Consider the following 16503-nt stretch of genomic DNA (forward strand, 5'->3'; position numbering starts at 1 on the left):
CTTTTAAAAGTGAATTTATTACTAACAAAATCAGAGGAGGTTAGTGAGAAGTGAAACAAGCCCTTAAAATCACCTTCCTCTCACACCTCTCTCCTTCTCAGCTATCTCCTACCCCAGTGGTGCAAGGAGACATGGAATGGGGGTTATGGTCAGTTCATCTCCTGTGGTCTCTCCTGCTGCTCAGGAAGGGGAGTCATTCCCCTGCTGCACCAGGGGGTCTCTCCCACAGGAGACAGTTCTCCGTGAACTTCTCTGACGTAGCTCCATCTCACAAGCAACAGCTTCCTGTGAACTGCTGCAGTGTGAGTCCATCCCGGAGGCAGCTCTCCTCCCCAAACTGCTGCAGCATGGGTCACTCTTCCATGGGGGGAGTCCCTCAAGGACAGGCTGCTCCAGCACAGGAGCAGGGCCCCTCTCTCCATAGGTCTCCCACAGGATCACAGCTTCCTCCCAGACATCCACCTGCTTTGGTGGGGGCTCCTCCATGGGCTGCAGCTGGATCTCCGACCTTTTTGCTCACTATTTATTTTCTCTAAATCTCAGAATATAATAATTTTCTTCTCTTATCACAGACAATTCAAAGCATCTACAAATGATGTAGGTATTGTTTGAGTGGAAATGAGTCTCTGTTCAGGTTATTGAACTTTGAAGCACTTTTTCTTTTGAATTTAAGGTTTTGCATGAGTTGCAATAATTTAATAATATAGACTGAATTTTGAGGAAATTACTAAGATAAGAGATCTGATAAATGCAGTTTCAATGAGCACAGCAAATAAAAGTCTGTTTCTTTTAAGAATATTTATTAAAAAGACATTTAAGTAAATTCACTTAAATATAAAGTATAAGTAGAATGCTTAAAGTATAAGTATACTTTTTAATTATAAAATATAACCTTACTTTATTTCAGCTTACTTTATCCTTACAGTATTTAGATGTAATTTTTGTATTTTCTGTTTGTAGACAACTAGATTATGAGGTTTATGATATTTGGAAGATAAACTACCTGTTTCTAACTTCATATTGTTAGCTACCTTTCAATATATATTTGTAATACACTGTGATCATCTTGTCCTGAATACTTGCAGATTTGAGAATCTGGTCTCTTTGGTTTTAATAGATTCTTTAATTCCAACCATAATGTATCCATTCTAAATTTTGTTTGTTTACTTGCTTGTGTGTTTTTTTAATAAACCATCTGTCTGCAGATATTTATCAAATTGCTTCTGTAATTATACCAGTTATAGTGACATATCTATCATCCCAGTATTTGGCATAGATCATGTAGATGAAGGATATAAAGTGAATACGTAAACAGAGAAACAGTGGAGCCAGGTTGTTAGTGTTGAAACACATAATCACAGAATGATTATATGCAAGTTCTTTTATTGAAGAGCTCTGGGAAGCAGGGGTACAAGGTACAGACCCAAATCTGACTCCAACATGGATTTGAGAGGGACCTGTTTTTATACCCTTGCATTATATAACTATATATATATTAATTATTAAACAATATATTGTTCTATTGTATATCCAAGCATGAATTCTTGTAGTTTTCATCAGGCCCCCCAAAGCATTGTTTCTCATGATTCTTAAACAAGAATCATATTCAATTACCAAACAACCATTACATTTAGTAATCATATCATTTATCATGTGATGATTACGCAGGTGCAGTTTCACATGATCTAGTAAAGACCAAGCCTACCCAGCCCTGATTCCCCTTCCCAGGCCTATCCAGGCCCAACTTTTCTTTCCATCCCCCCTGAATCTATTGTATACAATTCCTATGATTTTAGAAAGATTTTAACCCTATGCTATCAAGGTTATTTATTTTATTTCTGTTGAAGAATACTGTTGGCTAATTTACAAGAGGATATGACCTTTTCTTTCAAGTCATAAATGCGTATTTCAAAGAGAAGCCTTGGTAGCCATACAGGAATGGCAGCTGTTATATATCCCTCATCATGACTTATCTCAGAGTGTACTGGAAAAACAGCTTTAATGGACCTCCATTGCAGCCTGAGACAAATTGAGAATTGCAAGAAAATTGCAGTAAAGGAGTTTTCCATTATCTTCTCTCTTATAGTGTACCATTATATTAAATAATATGTTTGGGTGATGATAAGACTTAAAAGCACAAGCAGAACTCCTCTACTGCTCTCCTTCTAAAGAAAATCAGCTTGTCTTAAGTGATCAAGGGAGAAATGTTGAAACATCTGTCTTAGCTGAAAAGTGATGCTGTCCCTTTGCTCTACAAATATCAGTGTTGAATCAGGGAGACTTCATCTTTCAGTGCTCAAAGTTGAACACAAGTATTTTACCTTAACCCACTAACTGCAATTTCAGTGACCATTTATACTGGGCACTGGAAAAGAGAGAAGAAAAGGTGCCAGACAACACCTTGCAAGGCAGAGAAAAAAAAATATCTTGTTTCCCATTATATAGGAATTATATAGGTAATCTTCTAATCAGTGCTATTAAAAATACATGAAAGACTATATTACAACTGCAGGCATTCTGTTTCTGCTCATGATCAATAATGGTTTCTTTGAAGCATACAAAAGCAGAATAAGAATGGAGTGCTGATTGTCATGAATGTTTTCCTACACTGCAGTGACTGAGCACTTTGTGCAAGAAAGATTTAGAAATGCTTTGGTAATTTTTCCATTCATTTACTTTCAAGACATGAGAACACTTTTTATAACTCTGAAACTCAGATGACTAAGTTTATCACCTTATCTGTATCACTGGAAGTCTTAATTAATATTGCAATGATTGCTCCTTTCTACTTATCTATATAAGTTTGCATCTACCCTTTTTTTTTCTCAGTATTATGAAATTCTCTAGCAAATTTTCTCTGCCAAATCTTACTGATTCTGAATTACTTGGGAGCAGGATGCTCTGTCAATATATTTTTTTTCACAATCTCAGATAATTTAAAAGTTAACTGCCCAAAGGCTGCACCAAATATCTTTTTATACTAAGAAAACTAGTAGTTACTGCTCAATTTTAGAATAATTTTCAAGTACAAATCTTTCTTTTTGAATATAAAAAAAATCCATTCCATAGATGTTTTGATTGTGTTGTATCATATAATGCCTTAAATTACTCTGATAGCACTTGGGTAGAGTGTGCAAACGCATCTCATTTACACGCTTCTCAGATAAGCCTGAATCTTTGCTGTACTGGTTTGTGACTGCCAGTGCTGCTTATTCTCTGTCACAGCTCTAAATACAGTTTTGTCTAGGCTATGCCAAAGACTAGAGGATAAACCTTATCTGACTAGTACTAGTCATAGAAGAAGCAGTGTTTTATAGCTGGGATCATTCAGAGGACAGGAATCAGAAAAAAATTCATGCAGACATTAGGATGCTATTTGCAAGATTTGAACTCTAGGTTTCAATAAACACTGCTAACTTAAAATAGATCTGTGTTGTTTCAAATTGTATCAGTAGTGAATTAATAAGGAAAAGAAGTGGTGTATCATACACAATTTATTTCTAATTTTTATTCTGACACTGTATTCATACCAGTTGATCCTGTCATTCAAATTTCATTTAAATGATGAGTGTAGTTTTATGACAGCTTGCATTGCATTTAGCATCAGTGAATTGAATTAGCATCTTTGTCTGTGTTATAGTGCATTTGGGAGACTTGATACCTTTTACAAATATGGATGTCTCTAAGCCTGATTTTGTTCCTTGAAAAGAAAAAATGTGTCTTTTGGAGCAGCAAACCTGCTGAAATTCTTTCAAGCTTGTTTTTTTTCATCATGTTCCTCTGGATGAGTCAAATCCCAGAAATTTATCTAGGTAATAGCAACACTTCCAAGATTTTTCTTCTCCTTTTTTTTTTTTTTTTTTTTTTTTTTTTTTTAAGATTTTTGAATTACTGTACCTACAAGAAAAATGCACATAAATGTGAACATCAGAGTCAGAGAATAAAGCAGTTAATTTAACTCTGTGCTGAAACTCGCCAAACAGACTTGCCAACCTGAAGCAGAAATACAGGACTGATGAGGTATTGTGTAGTAACAGCTTACCACATGGGAAGGCTTTTTATCTGGAATTTCACATGGAAATTATGGCTTCCTCATATTGATATAATACCTTTGTGAATGCATCTGTCACTTCTCAAGCTCTTTGAGAATTATTATCTTTGTATTTGGATTATACTTACTTTTGCTAAAGAGCTCCTAACTTATGTCATTTACACAAGATAAGAATAATTAATCAATTAATTCTGACTTTTCAGTAAGGATTCAAAAGTTTAGCCTTCTTTAGTAGTGGATTTATAATATAGCTAATATAAATACATATATTATTAACATTGACACAAAAACCAGGGGGCATGACTCCCTGCTATGAATAACTTGTTATTTTCTTGACTTGCTCTAATTTTGTTTTTATTTCTTTAATTTTAAGCCAACTTTCAATACCATAGAATTTGTCTCTTCTAGTGATGAGAAGAAGTTTGAAAGATCATTCAAAGGAAATGTATTTCTTCTCTGCTTTGGATTATCTTGCTGTTTTTATGAAAAGATTCAATCTATTTTGATTTCAATTTTAGCAATATATGTTATTCTGCATTGAAATATGGTTTGTTAAAGAGGAATAGTCCGTATAAGTTTTTATTACTTTTACCTTGGAAAGTATTGATTTTTTAATAGCAGTTACTGTTATTAGGTCCTTTCCCATCATACTGTTGTGAATACTGGGTGAATCTGAGCATTCAGGACTTGCTGGATGTGTCAGTATTTCAGCCTAATTAATAGAAGTCATTGACTTATGAGAGTTTATGGCTGTACAAGATATAACAACAACAAACAAGCAGTTCAGATCTAGAAGGGATGGGCTGGTAAACTTCCTCTCTTTTGTGTTTTATTGGCCATTTTCCAAGGCTTTTTGGCTTCTGTGCAAACAGCTGAAGTGTACCTCCACATGAATTCCCAATGGTTTGATTCAAGAGTTATTACATGCAGGAGAAAGCCTGATTTTTTCTCTGTAGTCCAACTATGCAATGCATTTCTCAGAACAAGTAAATGCAGCATAGAGAAAGAAAATGAAGACTTTGGTTCTGCTGCAAGGAATTTCTCTCTGCTAGCTAAAGCAAGAAGAGATTAAAGAACTGGGAAAAAAAAAGTTCCTTTGCCATCTTGTTGTCAATATTGTTAATGATTGTGGGATTAAAGTCCTTAAGTTTACCACACAGAATGTGTGTCACGAAGTTTAGTCATCAAAATGGGAGAGAGCTTTTATCTGTTTCTTTTGGCTTTCTCTAATTAATTAAAAAAGGAATACACAAATGGTGAGAGAGAGAAGCGAGGGGAGGGAATAGATAAATATAGCTCTTATTATTTAAGAGATACAACCTATAAACAATTCTATTTAACAAAATCTTGCAGTTGCCATTTGAGTTTCACTGTTTAGATAATTAAAGTCATTAGGTATTTACATAAACTAAGTTTTGACACGGCTGTTTGATATATGTGTATGTTGGTGTGCTTGTTTGTTTCATTTTGTTCTGGTAATAGAAAATAAATCTGATATTCTAGGTAGGAATTGGTAGAGAAAAAATTTTGAATATTAACATGTATTTATTTTTGTGCTATAATTGATACAACTTATGTGTGTTGGAGAAATTTGGCCATTGAAAAATGTATTACTTTTAAGGCTGTCTTTACAGTCTCTCTTGAAGCAAAATGAGAATACTGATAGAATGTAAGAAAATAGTTGACTGCTTGAATGAATTAATGTAATTAGTCAGTCCTAGCAAGTGACATATTTTTGTTTCTGTTAATGCTGGAGGCTATCTTCCACTTCTAGGAAAAAAATTAAAAGAACAATTGTTTAAATGAATGAATGGCCTTCATGTAGAAATTTCCATGTATCATATTATGTTACTAGAGTAACATATCCAGTAATGTTTGCATATCAATTCTCTGATAAGCCAAGTGTGAATAATTATGACTGCTGTTTGACCTTAATATCTACATGAGAAATTGTATACCAAAACACCATGACCAGCCATAAATACTTATGCAATAATTATTTAATTAGCAGCTCCAAACATGGAGCTTCAGCTGTGAGGGATGTTTGAAAATGCTGGTGGTAAGAACAAGAAGAAACATCCTGCTTTGTTGTTTGTTTGCACGTTGGTTAGTGGTTAGTCTCCTGCCTGGCTGCATAGTTTGATCCTAAATTATAAACAGCAAAACATAAAGCAAGCTTGCCCATGCTTAAATCTGTTGCACCACAGTGGGGTCCATGCTTCAATCAAATAAGTTTTCATCGCCATACCACATCACAGGGACCTTTGATTTTCTCACTTTAACTTTTCCCTTTTCCAGGCTGCTTAAAACTATGTCCTAATTTGTTTTCTAACTGGTTGTAAGAAGTGAGTAGATGTTGTTAGGAAATAGTTCCCCCTTGTGCATATTAAAATTTCCTATGTTATACATAAATGTATCTATGACATAAATGAGATGCTTAGTTACTTGTCTTCCCTTCTTTTCTGAAGATTCCCTAGCTGAAGTCTCAAAAATTTGACCATTCCTGAATTCGACTGTTCAGTGAAAGACTTAAACTTTTTTTCTTTTTTTTTCTTTCTCTCTTTGTTCATGAAAACATTTTTCTTCCACACCAGAAAAAGAAGATTTGCATGGCTGAAAGTACTTGCAACTTGTAAAATCGTGAAGATCCCTTTCTAATCCACAGGGAAACGGGTGTGTTCTTACATCATGCAGTTATTAGGATGAAATATGATTTTTAAAGCCAACCTGATCTGGGAACACTATTCAAATTGCCATTTAGATTTATATCTACATAATGGATCTTTGAAGAAGACTACAGAACAATTCTGGTTCCTCTTGAAACCAACTTCTTTAAGGTCCCAAAGCAGATTATTAAAGACTAATCCTGAAATCAGTTGAGCAGTGTTGATGAAATTTTTTGCTGGATACTTTATCTCCAGTCAATGCAATTTAAAGAAACCAGCTGGATCCAGCCACTTACATTCACAGCAGTTCTGTGTTTCTATGAGGTTTTGGGAGTATTTGTAGATTCAAATAGTCTATCATCAGAAGATTAATTAAACAAATCCATCAAAATTAATCTTTTTACAATTAAAATTTTAGAAGGTACATTTAACTATTTCTAAATGAAGATGTCTTGAGGGAAAAGAAAATAAGAGATTAAAACTAGTGCCAGTGGTCTATTTATGCTTAGATTATAAATATTTCTGATTATACATATCTGGTTGTGTGACACCTGATATTGTCATAATACCCACGGCTTGAGACCTTATTTGTGACTGCAACAAAATTATTTTTGATGATGCCTATTTCCAACACTACTTGTTGGAAACATTTGTTTATTTGTTTATTTATTTATTTATATAAATAGAGAGATATATAAACATGAAGGCCTAGAAGGTCTATTATATTACAGTATAATTTATATGAAAGACACCTGTTGATTAACTCTTATGATATTGATTAGATTAAAGATGAGAAAGGGAAAGATAAAAAGTGGAATTTCTTCAAAAATATTTTGGTGACAGAGACCTGCTGCCTCTTAATCCTAGGTACTGATGTGTATGTGGAATCAGGATTCATCTCTTCCAAGACTAGAAACTTTTGCTAAGAGAGGAATTCATGCCCAGTTTAATTTGGATATCTTGTTTTGTTTTTAAAGTTAATCTTTGCAGAAGTAACCTCAATTGCATGCATGATTTTCACCATACATCTCCAGTAAGTGCCACATGGCTGCTGACACCTGCTAGGTGTTTTCTTGAAGTATGTCAAAAAAGTTTTCTGATGAGTCAGCACTCTGCCTTGAGTAAGTTGGGTGCTTCCAGCCAAACTATCAGCATCCTGATGCCAGAGCAGTGAATGGAAAGCCAGACTAAGCAATACAGTCTTTTACCTACAGAGGCTGTGAATACATACATTAAAAACAATGAAGTACTCAATTAAAATAATGTGTCATCTATCAAATATATAAACACATGAAAAAGATCCATTAGTAAACATTTGCCACACAGAGAAAGAATGGCTAACTCACAAGAACTACTACCCTACACTCAAATTAGAAGAGTCAAAGTAATACTGCATTTTTCAGTAAGGCCTTGATGGCTGCAGAGGAATGCATGATGTTCAAACACAGAAATCTTCAGACAACAGTTTATTCACAATTAGTTGCCATGTGGTCTCCCACCTACACCATGCTAATCAGTGAATTTGTGTTTGAAAGCTGTATTGTACAGTCTTTGCAAACGGTTTGTAATTAGAGTAATTTTAGAGTGCTTTCATGCTGACCCAGTACACAAAGGAATTTCCTTGTTTTAAAGCTAGGAAGAAAAATTATAATAATGTCTATTATTATTTTGAAGAAAGGAAAATTCTCAAAGTAGAAAAATTTAATCCTTATAATAGATGAAACAGCAGAATGAGTTTTCGTTTCCAGCAATGGTGGAAATGCTTGTAAGTAGTTATGGTAAAAAAATAAAAAGACAACAACTTCATTCTCCAGCTCCTTCGCTCTATTAAAACTGACTGTTCTAGATCTTATTTTCATTTTCAACAGCCATCAATGATTCTGCCAATAGAATTGCATCCATTTCTAAACTTTGCCATGTTATTTGCCAACTTTCTTTTAAATTTTCAGTGGGAGACTGGATTAATGAATTTGATAACAGGTAAAGATCAACATCTTCCCAAGCTTAGATTCCTATAAACACAATTGAATATTTAATGATTCCATTGCTTAATACGAGAAATTAGGATTTCACTATTATACTACCAGTAAGTTTCTGGAAAACATAATGTTCAATTTGAGTCAGAATATTTGTGCTGGAGGTTGTCTATTCCTGAAATAATAAAAAGTATTTCTAAAATGAATTTTTCACCCCCTCAGAAATAGACTAACCAAGGCTATGTATGAAAGTCAGTCAGTGTCTTACACTAAGCAACTGTAGGGGATTGTACCCAAATTAAGGAAGAATTTAATTGGTACAAATTTAATTTGTACCAAATTAAAAAAAAACATTTTCAGACTTATTCATATAATGTCTATCTTTTCATACTAAGACATTCATTTTTAGAGAATGAAATGCATTATTTCAGTATGTCCATGAAGAATGAAACAAATGTTTTGTTCCAATGAAACACTGCTCTTGATTTTTTTTGTTTGTTTGTTTGTTTCTGGTTTTGTTTTTGTTTGTGAGAAGCACTTAGAAAAACTAAAACCAAGGATTTTAGCATAGCAGCTGCATGAAAATAAGTTCCTGTTCACAGTGAATCTATAAATATTATCTTATGTATTTAAAAAAGACACACTGAATTTATTATTTTCTATTGAAGGAACTGTTCGCTTACCAGAAAAAGAAATTAAATGAGTCAAAAATATGCCTTTACTTCCAAGAAACTTAACAACATTGTGTCTTGCATGGCATAATACATGTTCTTGAGGCATAAGAGCAAGCATTGCCATCAGGTCAGCAGTGGGTGTCATTCCTCTGTGCTTTGCACTGGTGGGGCCACACCTGAAATGCTGGGTCTAGAGGTGGGCTTCCCAGTATGAAAAACACAGGAGACTCTGAACATTAGGAAACACTTTTTCTCTGTGACAGTAATCAAGCACTAGCATGAGTAACTCAGGGTGGTGGTGGAGTTTCCACTCCTGAAATTATTTGAAAGGTTTCGGGCTATGGTCCTGGGTATGTGGCTGTAGGTGGCTCTCCTTGAGCAGGGAATGGACAAGATGACCTCCAAGAGGTCTCTGCAAACCTCAACTGTCTTGTGATTATATGAGATACTTCATGGAATGGCTAATTGTGATAAATATGTATGAATATGCAATTCTTTTATCTGTTCTGCTCTTTTCTTCCATAATCAATGCATATGACCAGTGAAATATCTGCAACTTTGACTTCACGTACATCTTAAGTAGCCATTCATGTCTGCTAAACATCATTCAACTCTGTTCTTAATTTACATTGATTTAAAAATATTTTTAAGAGAGTATACATGCACAAAACCAAATCTTACATTTAAGATCACTGCTTTTACTGTTATCTTTCAAATCAACAGACTGGTATCCTATCAGCAACAGAGTGTTTTCTAGGTGTTGCTACTAATGCCTGTAATTAGAAATTGTTATGCAAAAAAAATATTGCTGGGAGTTTTGATGGGTTTTCTTGTTGCTTTTTTACTGTAAGATGTGGGTGGGATAATTTCTGCAGAGTAGTGGTGTAATGTAGAAACTTTGTAGGTCAGAGTGTTTCAAATCCATAACCTCACCTGATTTATACAGCTCACTGCAACCGATGTTCCATTGTCTTGACTCGAGGAATAGACTGGTAAGTAATTGGGCACATTGTGGCTGTCACATACTTTTTAGGAAATTCCTGAATACATCTTTTCCAGTGTAAGAAAAATAGCATGTATGTAAGCTTAAAAAAAGAAGCTGAAATAGAATTTCTGTTTTCTGGTCAGCCTTAGTTACTGAGGCCTATAAATATGCCTCAGTAAAACTGAGTAAATACTGAAGCCTATAAAAGCTTATCATCTACACTTTACTCTGCACCCAGCAGCCCTAATTTTCATTTCAAACAAACTGTTCCTGAAAAAACCCTGGGAAAAATTCTTAGTCAAATATCCTATTATTCCATGATTCCCTAGCCTGACTAAAGAAAATTTCTGTTCTTCTGTGACATAAACTATTTTTTTTACTAAAAGTGTTGGGAGGATTATCTATAGAAAAACATATTAGGCAGGAATACCTTTGAATTTTGAAACTGAGGCAGAGTGCAACTTTTTAGAGTGCTGAACACAAACTTTGTCACATAAAGTGCATTTTTCATCTTCCGGTTCCAAAATATAAAGAGGGCAATAATTTTGCACTATGAAATGAGGCATACTAATGTAGAAAAAGTCATTATCGTATTATAAGAATGCTCATGCTGACACTGTAACAACCCTGTAAAATCTAAGATTTCAATCTATTAAAGGCCTCAAATTTTTACACAGAACATAACTGTGATCTCACTCATGCAGGAATTAGTTTCAGAAGTATTTATAAGCAGAAAGCAAGTAGGAATGAAGAAAAAGAGGTAGTAAAACAGCACATTAAAAATATGCATTGTTAGTTTCTCCTTATAGGATGCAAACATTTTTTATTTGTGTTTGTTAGTTGTATGTGAATGGAAAGCATAAAAACTGCCTATGCTGGGGAAAAAAATCCATAATCTAAGAGCAGGAAATACGATTAATTTAATAGGACTGCATTGAAAAATACCCTAAAATTTTTATAAGAAAAAAAATCTCCAACTGTAAAAATATCACAAGTGCTTTAATATGAAAAGGCTGAAGGTACAAAATGCAAGTTAAGACCAGAAAATAATTGAATTTCACTAGGTGCAAGAATTAGTAATTTTGCCAAATGGTTACTCATAATATTAACTTCTGCTCCTAAGCTGCTTTTAGAAAATAATAAAAAATAACAGTGCACAGTATAGGGGAATATAGTAATATAATTCTTTGCATGATATGCTTTATATTAAAACTAAAAGTGGCTCCTCTGAGAGAGTTAACGAGATATTAAATTATCACCATGTTAAAGAACACAAATTGCAGCTCTATTACTCCTTTGTAGTAAAAATATCTACTGTGTTCAGTGCAAACATCTTGCAAGCCAGCTGCACCTTTGTGAAGAAGAAGGGTATTTTCTGGCAGAGATGAGGTAATTTGCTACAGCAGTCTTTTTGCCATTCCATTAGACATGCCAGCACAGCTACTTTAAGTAAATAAAGGATTTAATTTACAATGGACTTGTCCAATTTTACCTAATTTGCGGAAAGTGTAAAGAATAAGTTTTAATTAATTTAGAAGTCTAGTTTTAGCTACTTGTCTAAATATCTCTTTAAAATTCCATTTATATTTCCTGTAGTCACCTGTTTTCTTAGGAGGACACTTAGGCAGTTTGTTTACACATATGAAAACTGTTGTAGACTCTCTGGGTCATCATTTCTGTGTTCTGCAAACTCTTGGGTGAAAAAAGGGACTGTTTCTTCGTGTTGCTTCTTTGTTAGGTCATTGTCCTAGCAGTGATTGTTTTATGTGAAATGCTAGATGCTAGCAGTTGAAATATTTCCCACAAACTTGACACAAGGAAAAGATCACCCATTCCTCTCCTTTCTTTTGCCCAAATGTCAGGGCAGCATACTTGCATTTAAATAGTGGAAAATTGCATGAGCTTAGTCGTTTAGGAGAGAGAAAAGGAAAAGTTTAGATATGCTTCATACTGTAAGGATTGTAAAAAATGCAAAACCTTATTATAACTTTCCCCTGATGTCTTCCATGATTTTTTTCCTACTTTTTCTCACTGCAGTAAATATTGCTAATCCTGGGGAGATTTCTTCAGTTCCTACACAGAACAGGTTGCCAGTATTTCACTATTTTCACATTTTTTAATGCCAAGAAGGAGTTATGCAAAATTTTAATTATATATTACTGAATTAAGGTTAATTCCTGAAATCTGTCTTATATTGTAGGAACATTGGGCTGGGATCAGAGAATTCATATTCAATTGAACAGATAATGTAATTAGACATTTATATGGTCCTTAAAAATTCAGTGTTGCTGACCACGAAAGTTAGCAAATACACTTTAGTGTAAACCTTTAAACCTATAGAATTAAAACAAGAAAGGTTAAGAATTTAATTTGGTGAGATAAAAATTACATTTGTGAGCATTACAGCAGGAAAAGAGCATTTTAACATATTCGTCTCAGTGTTCTGTTTGCTGTGTCACTTTCGTTATCTGCCACCTTGACAAGAAGAGGGAAAAGAGCACAAAAAAAATGAATGATACAACCTAGGATGACAAAATAAATACAGCTGAGATTTCTATTGGCACCTTAACCAGGTTTTTTAAAAATAAATTCTGCAAAAGTTTTGATTGTGCAAAAAATTGCAGGATTATGCCCTGCTGAGTGAAAATTCAAAGTATATATAGCTTTACCATTTGCTAGGCAGTTTGCAAGCTCTCATTGCTATTTTATGCTATTGAGTGATGCATTCTCTTTCTTTCTGCCTGTTGGTATATGTTAGGCAGCTGTTTTGCCCACTGTCTACAAATTGATATTTAAGTGTCTGCTGGAGAGATATAAATATTCAGAGAAGTAGTCTGTTCAATAAAATACCTGTGTTCTGTATTTGCATAAATGCTTTTCAGTAGTACATTCATAGATTATTGTTTCATTTAATGCCAAAAAGTTTTTTATAGCCCTCATTAATTTTACAACCAAAATTATGTCTTGCAGGATATCATTCTCTTTTTCATAAATCTTTCAGATTACATCTTTTGGGAGCTAAATAATTGAAGGAAACATGCATCATCCAAATGAAGGTGATAGGAAAAATGTTACATTTTTATTACATATGAAATCACGCTTTAAAAGCACTCATTTAAAAACTTGATGGGTTCACACCATTTTTCGAGCTGTCCTCAGAGCAAACAGCAAAATTTAGCTTTCAAAAGGTATGCTATATTGTGATATTCTCTGAGAATATTTATGGTGTTGTTTTCAGCCCATCCTTATTAGAAAGCTTAACACATTTCCTCAGCCTTCAGGGCATAGAGAAATTAAGCAAAGGTCAGTGTTCATTTTACATATACTTCTGTGACAGTTTCCAATTATACTATCAGTTGAAGATAAAAAATCCACAAAAAGAATTAATGTGCTGCATTAGGGGAAACGTCAAGATAAAACATTGCCTGGTACTCTGCAAGTTAGCAAATGCCTTTGCTACTGTGGTAAATACCATTAAATTTTTAAATAAACTTAATAGCGGTTTACAGGAACTGTTACGAATGAAACTGTTTGAGCAGTTATTGGATGTTTTAATTAAATCCAGTGGTAATGCAATTTTTTTTTCATTTTTTCCTGAAGCAGGAACCTGAAAAAAAAGGCAGCATATTGTTCTTTAAGAAATATCTTGTTCCCCTGCCCCCAGTTAGTCTTTTTCTTAATGTTGTAGAATTTAATATGAATATTCTGAAGAGGAAGAAGTTCCTCAATGAACAAATCAGGTACAGAAACTTATTTTTCTCCTATTAATTTTCACCTTTTTCATCAGCAGTTAAAGCCTTTGGTAGTGGTGTTTTTTAAACACCTACTGATGTCTGAGCACCAAATTATTGCTTTTCAGCAGAAGGAAAAATAATTACAACAAAGAAATAGCTTTTCTTGTAGTTATGCACAAATCCTGAAAGAAAATCACAAAATACCCAAAACAAACCCAAAGTAAAAATTTAGAGGGTTGCTTCCCAGGCTCTCAGTGCTATAATGCTTTATTCCAGAATTTAATCCTTTCTAAGATAATTCTGTTGTAATTACATTTCGGATCATATCTCAATACAAAAGCAAGCTTTTTGTCTAGTGATGACTATCCAGAACCCTTATAATGAACGTGAGCTTGAACCTAAGATTGTGGGAAATAAAAGCTCTGTCAATGTGAATTGCATGAATAATTATTCTCAAATTCTGTTCTTAATAAAAATTATTCTTCAAATTCTTTCCTACTAGAAATATCCATGGAAATGTTCCGGTTTTCAAAATCGCTTTCTCTATATAGTTTACTGTTAAATAAGGTTCTTTCTTCTCTCTGAAAATAAAATCTGTGAAGTCTTTATCCATATGACATAGATCAGCAGTCAATGCTTGTTCAGCTCTCAGTCAAGCTGAATATATTTCCACTGAAAATTTTTGAAATGTTGCAAGGAAGCTTGTGTGTTTTATAAAAACACATTTTTATTTTGCTGAAAAATCCTATAGACTCTTTTTCATAAAAGGCTTCTCTCTTGAGGTGACTTTATGATACTGTGCCCCCTGTCCTCTGCTGTATGCCCAGATACAGGTCCTGCTGCTTTAAGCTAGGCCTGGGGGAAGGGGAGGCAAGCCAGGGGAATTCTTTCAGCAGTCTGTGTCCAAACACAAATCCTCCTGCCCTCTCTCTCTCGGTTCTTTCTCAGGAGAGAGAGGGAGAGAATACATGCTGTGCTTTTAGCTAACTTCTTAGCTGAGGCAAGTTTTGTGGAATGGCATAAAGATTCTCTGTCAATTTCTATGCCTTGTTCTGGAACTGCTCAGCTTTGCTTCAGTCTGAAAAACCAGACCATCACCCAGAGCCCCATGCCACAGCCCTGGCAGGGAGAGGCTGAGGGACACTGCATCCCAGATTTGGACTTTGGGAGAAGCCGAGCAGTGTGGAGGCAGATGAGCTTGCCAACCCTCTCCCCTGGAGGGATGTCCCTTGAATGGGCTATGATAAGCTCATCTCTACCCTCTCCCTTGGATGAGGCTGTTTTCCTTGTCATGGCAAGATCCCTTTATGCTCTGGATGCCCATTATTTCTAACCCATTGGTCTTTCCCTTTGGAACCACCCTCCCTTTCCCTATAAATACCCCAGCTTCTGCCCAGTTCAGCAGGAAGCTGTCATCCCTGGTCCCCTTCACAGGGTGCTGGATAATAAAGGCTACTCCTGTGGAATTGCCACACTGCCACACGGCAGTCCTGTGTCTCTGTCTCAGAGTTGGCCTGGGATCACTTCTCAAGGCAGAGCCGAAATCACCACTAAGAGCTGATCACTTGCAGCCACGGGCTGTGCCCACCTTGCTGAGGTTACCCAGAAGCTGGAGGAATTTCCGAGACCCCTGGAAGGGCGTATCTTGAGAGACCTCTCTCTCTGGGAAGGATGAGGCATCCCAGGTCGGACCAACAGACCCCCAGCAGGCTGCCACACAGCAGGACTCTAAAATCCACCAGCTTTCTCTGTAGCGAGAAGGTTTCAGTATCTAACATTATTCATTCTTTTCCCCATGCCTGTATACACTCTGCTTGACAAGTAAACAGGTTAAATAAACACCAAGAGATTCCTTTTGTTTGTTGCGGGAAGGCATGCCAAAACTTGCCTTCTTCAGAGGAGGCATCCCTTTCAAGACATTTCCTCTTAATTTGTCTCACACCAAGACAGGTGCATTCATATTATTTTTTGACATACTAATAAATATCTGCTTCATCTCTTGATGCTGTTGTACACCACAATGACACAGACACCAACTTCAGAAGGCTGAAAATGACTCCCTTATTTTTGGGATGTGTCTCCCTTATATACTCTTTTACACAGACCAATTTGATTGGTGACAGAAAGACAAACCTCTTCCCTCACATTGGTCAGACCAGAGGGACTGAAGAAGTCCCTCCTAGAGAAAGAATGAAAACAAAGTACAGTCTACAAAAATACTTCTCTTTACAGAAAATTCCCTGGGAAAAGAATTTCAGAAAACCAAAACCTCTCAGGCACAAAACCAGGGCTACAGTCTCTCATTTACTTTTTTTTTGGTTGTTGTTAAATTAGGCATTTCTGAATAATGAAGTGATGTGGTAAACATTTTCTGCTGTGGTAGATGTAAGCTGAGCAGGGTCAGAAAATTGTACTGT

Source organism: Sylvia atricapilla, chromosome Z (assembly GCF_009819655.1).
Source record: "Sylvia atricapilla isolate bSylAtr1 chromosome Z, bSylAtr1.pri, whole genome shotgun sequence".
Classification (NCBI taxonomy): Eukaryota; Metazoa; Chordata; class Aves; order Passeriformes; family Sylviidae; genus Sylvia; species Sylvia atricapilla.